A 9,151-nucleotide genomic window follows, 5' to 3' on the forward strand; every position below is an offset into this window, starting at 1 on the left:
TCTGTTTGCAAAATTGTTTTAAAGGTTGAATAAAAAAATAATTGAAGTCAACAACATATTTGCATGGGAAAGGTGCTTTTATTAAAGTCTTTATTTATTCCCCATTTTTTATCATTTTACTCCCTGGTGCCATCTCCAAAAGGGTAATATATCTATAATTTAATTCCTCTTTTATATAAATTTCTTATTAGATTACTTTTGTTTTTGTAATCTAGATTTGGCACCTTGTCCATAATACAAAAGATTATTAATTGCTCAATTACTCTTGATGATATAAAAGAACAAGAAGAAGACAAGTTTTAATCCTCTCATCAACTCTGACTTCAACTGTTTCTTCATCTCCACTTCACATATTTTGTTGTTCTACCAGTTTGATTAATGCCAGTGAACAAAGAACAATAATTAAAAAGTGCTGTGATTAAAAATTTAAGAAAACCAATATTGGTGATCATAATTGTTGAACAAAAATATGAAGAAAATTATTTAATATTTATATGATACGAAATTATCTATCTATAATGTAGAAATTTGTTGGCGTAAGTCATAAAAGTTAAAACACATGAAAATAATACCTAAAAGTGAAAAATTGCAACAAGAAAATGTAAATAACAGATATTAAATTCTGATAATTAAAAGTGCTAAAATCGGTTTAAAATTATTAAAATTGGTTTTTAAAATTTGTTAAAATTGGCCTAAAAATGTTAAAATTTGTCTAAACTTGTTAAAATTGATTGTTAAAATTTTTCTATCATTGTTAAAAAGTTCCTATAATTGTTAAAATTTTCCTAAAATCGTTAATATTTTTCTAAAGTTGTTAAAATTTGTCTAAAATATGTTAAAATTCTTAAAAAAAAATTCCATAATAATTTTTGGTAATTTCTTTTGTTCATATATTTGTTATACCCTCCACCACCATCAGTGGTGATAGAGGGTATATATAACTTTGTCATTCCGTGTGTAACACCAAGAAATATTTATCTGAGACCCAACAAAGTATATATATTCTGGGTCCTTATCAAATTCTGAGTCGATTTAGCTATGTCCGTCTGTCCGTCTGTCCGTCTGTCTGTGTAAAACACGCTCACGATAAAACGAAGCAATAGAGTTTAACCAAATTCACCCAAAATGTTCTTCATTTTCCTAAGTTGTTTGGTATTGAAAATGGGCTAAATCGGTTCACACCGGGAAAAGTTATGAATCAAAATTTAAAACAACCTCGGAAAAAAATAAGCATTTTTTACACATTCTGATGTAATTTTCTCGAAAACTATGCAAGATAATTCCATGAAAATCACCACACATTCGTTTCTACACAAGTTCTTGATCCCTGCTGAAAATTACTAGAATCGGTCCACAATTTCATGTACCTCCCATACAAAAGTACATATTCCCGAAAAATGGGTTTTTTGTAAATAACTTCCGCCACAATGTTGATATCTTCACAAAATTTTGCACATTAAAGTCTTATGTCAATAGAATTCATACGGAGAAAACATTTTTTGCATGGGTCCATAATTGGACATAGCTCCCATACAAGGTCCCCTCCCGAAAATCACTTAAACGCGCATAACTCATTACCAAATTAAGATATCCATATAAAATTTGGTATAAGTATTGTCCATATGCATAGAAATATTACTGTGAAATTGTTTTTGGATCGGTCCATAATTGGTCATAGCTCCCATACAAGGTCCCCTCCCGAAAATCACTTAAACGCGCATAACTCATCACCAAATCAAGATATCCATATAAAATTTGGTATAAGTATTGTCCATATGCATAGAAATATTACTGTAAAAGTTTTTTCCGATCGGTCCATAATTGGTCATAGCTCCCATACAAGGTCCCCTCCCGAAAATCACCTAAACGCACATTACTCATTACCAAATTAAGATATCCATATAAAATTTGGTATGTGTATTTACCATATGCACAGAAATATTACTGTGAAAGTTTTTTCCGATCGGTCCATAATTGGTCATAGCTCCCATACAAGGTCCCCTCCCGAAAATCACTTAAACGCGCATAACTCATTACTAAATTAAGATATCCATATTAAATTAAGATATCAATATAAAATTGCCCATATGCATAGAAATATTACTGTGAAAATTGTTTCCGATCGGTCCATAATTGGTCATAGCTCCCATACAAGGTCCCTTCCCAAAAATCACTTGAACACGCATAACTCATTACCAAATTAAGATAACCATATAAAATTTGGTACAAGTATTGCTCATATGAATAGAAATATTACTGTGAACATTTTTTACGATCGGTCCAAAATTGGTCATAGCTCCCATACAAGGTCCCCTCCCGAAAATCATTTAAACGCACATTACTCATTACAAAATAAAGAAATCCATATAAAATTTGGTACAAGTATTGTTCATATACACAAATATATTACTGTGATTTTTTTTTCCGATCCGTTCATAATTGGTCATAGCTCCCATACAAGGTCCCCTCCCAAAAATCACTCAAACGCGCATAACTCATTACTAAATTAAGATATTGCTTATATACACGGAAATATTACTGAGAAATATGCACAGAAATATTACTATAAAAGGGTTTTACGATCAGTCCATATCTGGTCATAGCTCCCATACAAGGTCCTTTCCCGAAAATCACTTAAAAGCACATAACTTTATATACATAATTGGTCATAGCTCCCATACAAGGTCCTTTTACAAAAATCTCTTAAACGCACATTACTCATTACCAAATAAAGCTATTGATACAAAATTTGGCACAAATATTAGTTTTGTATACAAAAATTCTATTTCAAGATTTTTTCACGATCGGTTCATAACATGGGTGCGGTCGGTCCCATACAAGGTTCCATTCACAAAATCACTTAAACACACATTACTTATTACTTAATTACGATATAGATACAAAATTTTACTGAAATATAGCTTTTATGTACAGAAATTTTACTTAAAGAATTTTTTACGATCGGTCTATATTTGGTCATATCTCCCATACTAGGTCCTTCCCCTAAAAGCGCTTTAACCGTATTTAACTAGTTGCATTATCTATTTGTGTAGAACAATCCTTAATTTTTTTCACACACATGCATACATGCAAATTACTAAATATTACTAAGCCCTATAAAAATATAAAGAAAATGGCGTTTGTAATGTTCAATAAATCTTGGAATTGTAATAGATTTAAGCTGTAAATCATGGGATTTTTCTATTTAAGACATTAGAAAACTTATTTCTACAAATATTTGATGCATTAGAAAAGTATTAATATAAAAGTAGCTGGTGGAGGGTATTTAAGATTCGGCTCAGCCGAATATAGCACTCTAACTTGTTTTGTTTAAGGTGACCAGCTAAGATAATGATTTTTATAATTTTGCTTAATGATCAATTTTAGATTTAATTTTATTGTATAAAATATCATTATTTTTGCTGGAAATCTTTATAAAGAAATTAATGTTTATTCTGTTTAAACTTTTAAAAACATTTTTGGTAAATTATTTTAACTCTAATTTAGTCTTAGTTTTTTGTTATTTAATTTTTTTTTTCTCAAAAATTATTTTTTATATTCTTTCTTATTAAGATTAAGTTTTATTCATTAAACATGTATGCTTAATTTAAATTTGAATCTGTTTGTTTATTGGATCTAGGAATATACGTTGTGGTAGAATGTTAAAGGGATCATAAATTGCCATTTTGTTTTGGAACATGTTTTGTTTATGATCATGGTAGGGTGGGCGAAGTCGTCATATTCCATCTAATGTCATATCATTTAAATTGAGATCAGTTTTAGATACAGTTTACATATGTTTGTTATATTTTTGAGCACGCATAATATTAAAGTTTGCTTGTGTATTCCGGTGGCTCTGGATCTATGGAAGAATAAAACGAACCCCCCTAATTTTCGACGAGCAATAAGGTCGGTGTAAAAGCGTGCCCCTTTTCATAAATGTCCTATATACCATCTGCAATTGTTTATTTCTAATTTCTGTGGATACACGTTACACATGAAAACTATAAAAGTTATTTGCAACCATATCGGGGCCTTAAATTACCGCATTTTTAAACCTGTACCAATAAATATACCGATCTATCCAATTTTTGTAAAAATTCATTATGCCACAAATTATACACAAAAACAAAGTGCAACTGTAATGCTTTAAAATGATGCATAAATGACTGTCATAGCATGAAAGCTGTCAAAGTTATTCACAACCATATCGGAACCTCAAAATACCTCGTTTTTACACCTGGGAAAATAATTCTACCGATTTATCCAATTGTCCGTTTTCCAAAAATACATTATGCAATAAATTATATACCAAAACAAATGGCAATTTTAATGCTTTAAAATGGTGCATAAACTACTGTCCTAGCACGAAAACTGCCAAAGTTAATTGCAGCCATATCGGAACCTCAGATTACCGCGTTTATTAAACATAGAACAATAATTCTACCGATCTATCAAATTCACCAATTAGTAAAAACACACATTATGCTACAAATTATATACCATATTAAAGTGCAATCATAATGCTTTAAAATGAAGCATAAATGACTGTCATAGCATGAAAACTGTCAATGTTATTTGCAACCATATCGGAACCTCAAATTACCGCCTTTTTAAAGCTGTGAAAATAATTCTACCGATCTATCCAATTGGCAATTTTCTAAAAATATATTATGCAATAAATTATATACCAAAACAAATGGCAACTATAATGCAATAAAAAGATATATAAACGACTGTTATAACATGAAAACTAAAAAGTTATTTGCAACCATATCGGAGCCTTGAATTACCGCATTTTTAAACCTGTACCAATAAATATACCGATCTATCCAACTTTTGTAAAAATTCATTATGCCACAAATTATACACCAAAATAAAGTGCAACTGTAATGCTTTAAAATGATGCATAAACTATTACCCTAGCATGAAAACTGTCAAAGTTATTTGCAACCATATCGGAACCTCATATTACCGCGTTTTTAAACATAGAACAATAATTCTACCGATCCATCAAATTTACCATTTTTTAGACGAACACATTATGCCACAAATGATATACCAAATTAAAGTGCAATCATAATGCTCTAAACTGATGCATAAATGACTGTCATAGCATGAAAACTGTCAAAGTTATTCACAACCATATCGGAACCTCAAATTACCGCCTTTTTAAACCTGGGAAAATAATTCTACCGATCTATCCAATTGGCCATTTTCTTAAAATACATTATGCAATAAATTATATACCAAAACAAATGGCAATTTTAATGCTTTAAAATGGTGCATAAACGACTGTCCTAGCACGAAAACTGCCAAAGTTAATTGCAACCATATCGGCACCTCAGATTACTGCTTTTATTAAACATAGAACAATAATTCTACCGATCTATCAAATTGACCAATTTGTAAAAACACACATTATGCTACAAATTATATACCATATTAAAGTGCAATCATAATGCTTTAAAATGATGCATAAATGACTGTCATAGCATGAAAACTGTCAATGTTATTTGCAACCATATCGGAACCTCAAATTACCGCCTTTTTAAAGCTGTGAAAATAATTCTACCGATCTATCCAATTGGTTATTTTCTAAAAACATATTATGCAATAAATTATATACCAAAACAAATGGCAACTATAATGCAATAAAAAGATATATAAACGACTGTTATAACATGAAAACTATAAAATTTATTTGCAACCATATCGGAGCCTTGAATTACCGCATTTTTAAACCTGTACCAATAAATATACCGATCTATCCAACTTTTGTAAAAATTCATTATGCCACAAATTATACACCAAAATAAAGTGGAACTGTAATGCTTTAAAATGATGCATAAACTATTGCCCTAGCATGAAAACTGTCAAAGTTATTTGCAACCATATCGGAACCTCAAATTACCGCGTTTTTAAACATAGAACAATAATTCTACCGATCCTTCAAATTGACCATTTTTTAGACGAGCACATTGTGCTACAAATGATATACCAAATTAAAGTACAATCATAATGCTTTCAAATGATACATAAATGACTGTCATAGCATTAAAACTGTCAAAGTTATTCACAACCATATCGGAACCTCAAATTACCGCCTTTTTAAACCTGGGAAAATAATTCTACCGATCTATCCAATTGGCCATTTTCTAAAAATACATTATGCAATAAATTATATACCAAAACAAATGGCAATTTTAATGCTTTAAAATGGTGCATAAACGACTGTCCTAGCACGAAAACTGCCAAAGTTAATTGCAACCATATCGGAACCTCAGATTACCGCGTTTATTAAACATAGAACAATAATTCTACCGATCTATCAAATTGACCAATTTGTAAAAATACACATTATGCTACAAATGATATACCATATTTAAGTGCAATCATAATGCTTTAAAATGATGCATAAATGACTGTCATAGCATGAAAACTGTTAATGTTATTTGCAACCATATCGGAACCTCAAATTACCGCCTTTTTAAAGCTGTGAAAATAATTCTACCGATCTATCCAATTGGCAATTTTCTAAAAGTATATTATGCAATAAATTATATACCAAAACAAATGGCAACTATAATGCAATAAAAAGATATATAAACGACTGTTATAACATGAAAACTATAAAAGTTATTTGCAACCATATCGGAGCCTTGAATTACCGCATTTTTAAACCTGTACCAATAAATATACCGATCTATCCAACTTTTGTAAAAATTCATTATGCCACTAATTATACACCAAAATAAAGTGCAACTGTAATGCTTTAAAATGATGCATAAACTATTGCCCTAGCATGAAAACTGTCAAAGTTATTTGCAACCATATCGGAACCTCAAATTACCGCGTTTTTAAACATAGAACAATAATTCTACCGATCTACCAAATTGACCATTTTTTAGACGAACACATTATGCCACAAATGATATACCAAATTAAAGTGCAATCATAATGCTCTAAACTGATGCATAAATGACTGTCATAGCATGAAAACTGCCAAAGTTAATTGCAACCATATCGGAACCTCAGATTACTGCTTTTATTAAACATAGAACAATAATTCTACCGATCTATCAAATTGACCAATTTGTAAAAACACACATTATGCTACAAATTATATACCATATTAAAGTGCAATCATAATGCTTTAAAATGATGCGTAAATGACTGTCATAGCATGAAAACTGTCAATGTTATTTGCAACCATATCGGAACCTCAAATTACCGCCTTTTTAAAGCTGTGAAAATAATTCTACCGATCTATCCAATTGGCAATTTTCTAAAAATATATTATGCAATAAATTATATACCAAAACAAATGGCAACTATAATGCAATAAAAAGATATATAAACGACTGTTATAACATGAAAACTATAAAAGTTATTTGCAACCATATCGGAGCCTTGAATTACCGCATTTTTAAACCTGTACCAATAAATATACCGATCTATCCAACTTTTGTAAAAATTCATTATGCCACAAATTATACACCAAAATAAAGTGCAACTGTAATGCTTTAAAATGATGCATAAACTATTGCCCTAGCATGAAAACTGTCAAAGTTATTTGCAACCATATCGGGACCTCAAATTACCGCGCTTTTAAACATAGAACAATAATTCTACCGATCCTTCAAATTGACCACTTTTTAGACGAACACATTGTGCCACAAATGATATACCAAATTAAAGTGCAATCATAATGCTTTAAAATGATGCATAAATGACTGTCATAGCATGAAAACTGTCAAAGTTATTCACAACCATATCCGAACCTCAAATTACCGCGTTTTTAAACCTGGGGAAATAATTCTACCGATTTATCCAATTGGCCGTTTTCTAAAAATACATTACGCAATAAATTATATACCAAAACAAATGGCAATTTTAATGCTTTAAAATGGTGCATAAACGACTGTCCTAGCACGAAAACTGTCAAAGTAAACTGCACCCATATCGGAACCTCAGATTACCGCGTTTATTAAACATAGAACAATAATTCTACCGATCTATCAAATTCACCAATTAGTAAAAACACACATTATGCTACAAATTATATACCATATTAAAGTGCAATCATAATGCTTTAAAATGAAGCATAAATAACTGTCATAGCATGAAAACTGTCAATGTTATTTGCAACCATATCGGAACCTCAAATTACCGCCTTTTTAAAGCTGTGAAAATAATTCTATCGATCTATCCAATTGGCAATTTTCTAAAAATATATTATGCAATAAATTATATACCACAACAAACGGCAACTATAATGCAATAAAAAGATATATAAACGACTGTTATAACATGAAAACTATAAAAGTTATTTGCAACCATATCGGAGCCTTGAATTACCGCATTTTTAAATCTGTACCAATAAATATACCGATCTACCCAACTTTTGTAAAAATTCATTATGCCACAAATTATACACCAAAATAAAGTGCAACTGTAATGCTTTAAAATGATGCATAAACTATTGCCCTAGCATGAAAACTGTCAAAGTTATTTGCAACCATATCGGAACCTCAAATTACCGCGTTTTTAAGCATAGAACAATAATTCTACCGATCCATCAACTTGACCATTTTTTAGACGAACTCATTATGCCACAAATGATATACCAAATTAAAGTGCAATCATAATGCTCTAAACTGATGCATAAATGACTGTCATAGCATGAAAATTGTCAAAGTTATTCACAACCATATCGGAACCTCAAATTACCGCCTTTTTAACCTGGGAAAATAATTCTACCGATCTATCCAATTGGCCATTTTCTTAAAACACATTATGCAATAAATTATATACCAAAACAAATGGCAACTAAAATGCAATAAAAAGATGTATAAACGACTGTTATAACATGAAAACTATAAAAGTTATTTGCAACCATATCGGGGCCTTAAATTACCGCATTTTTAAACCTGTACCAATAAATATACCGATCTATCCAATTTTTGTGAAAAATTCATTATGCCACAAATTATACACAAAAACAAAGTGCAACTGTAATGCTTTAAAATGATGCATAAATGACTGTCATAGCACGAAAACTGTCAAAGTTATTCACAACCATATCGGAACCTCAAATTAACACGTTTTTAAACCTGGGGAAATAATTCTACCGATTTATCCAATTGGC

The sequence above is a fragment of the Lucilia sericata genome, unplaced genomic scaffold (genome assembly GCF_015586225.1).
Source record: "Lucilia sericata isolate MDLA Ls3-8-SP2 unplaced genomic scaffold, ASM1558622v1 Contig000437F_arrow, whole genome shotgun sequence".
NCBI lineage: Eukaryota > Metazoa > Arthropoda > Insecta > Diptera > Calliphoridae > Lucilia > Lucilia sericata.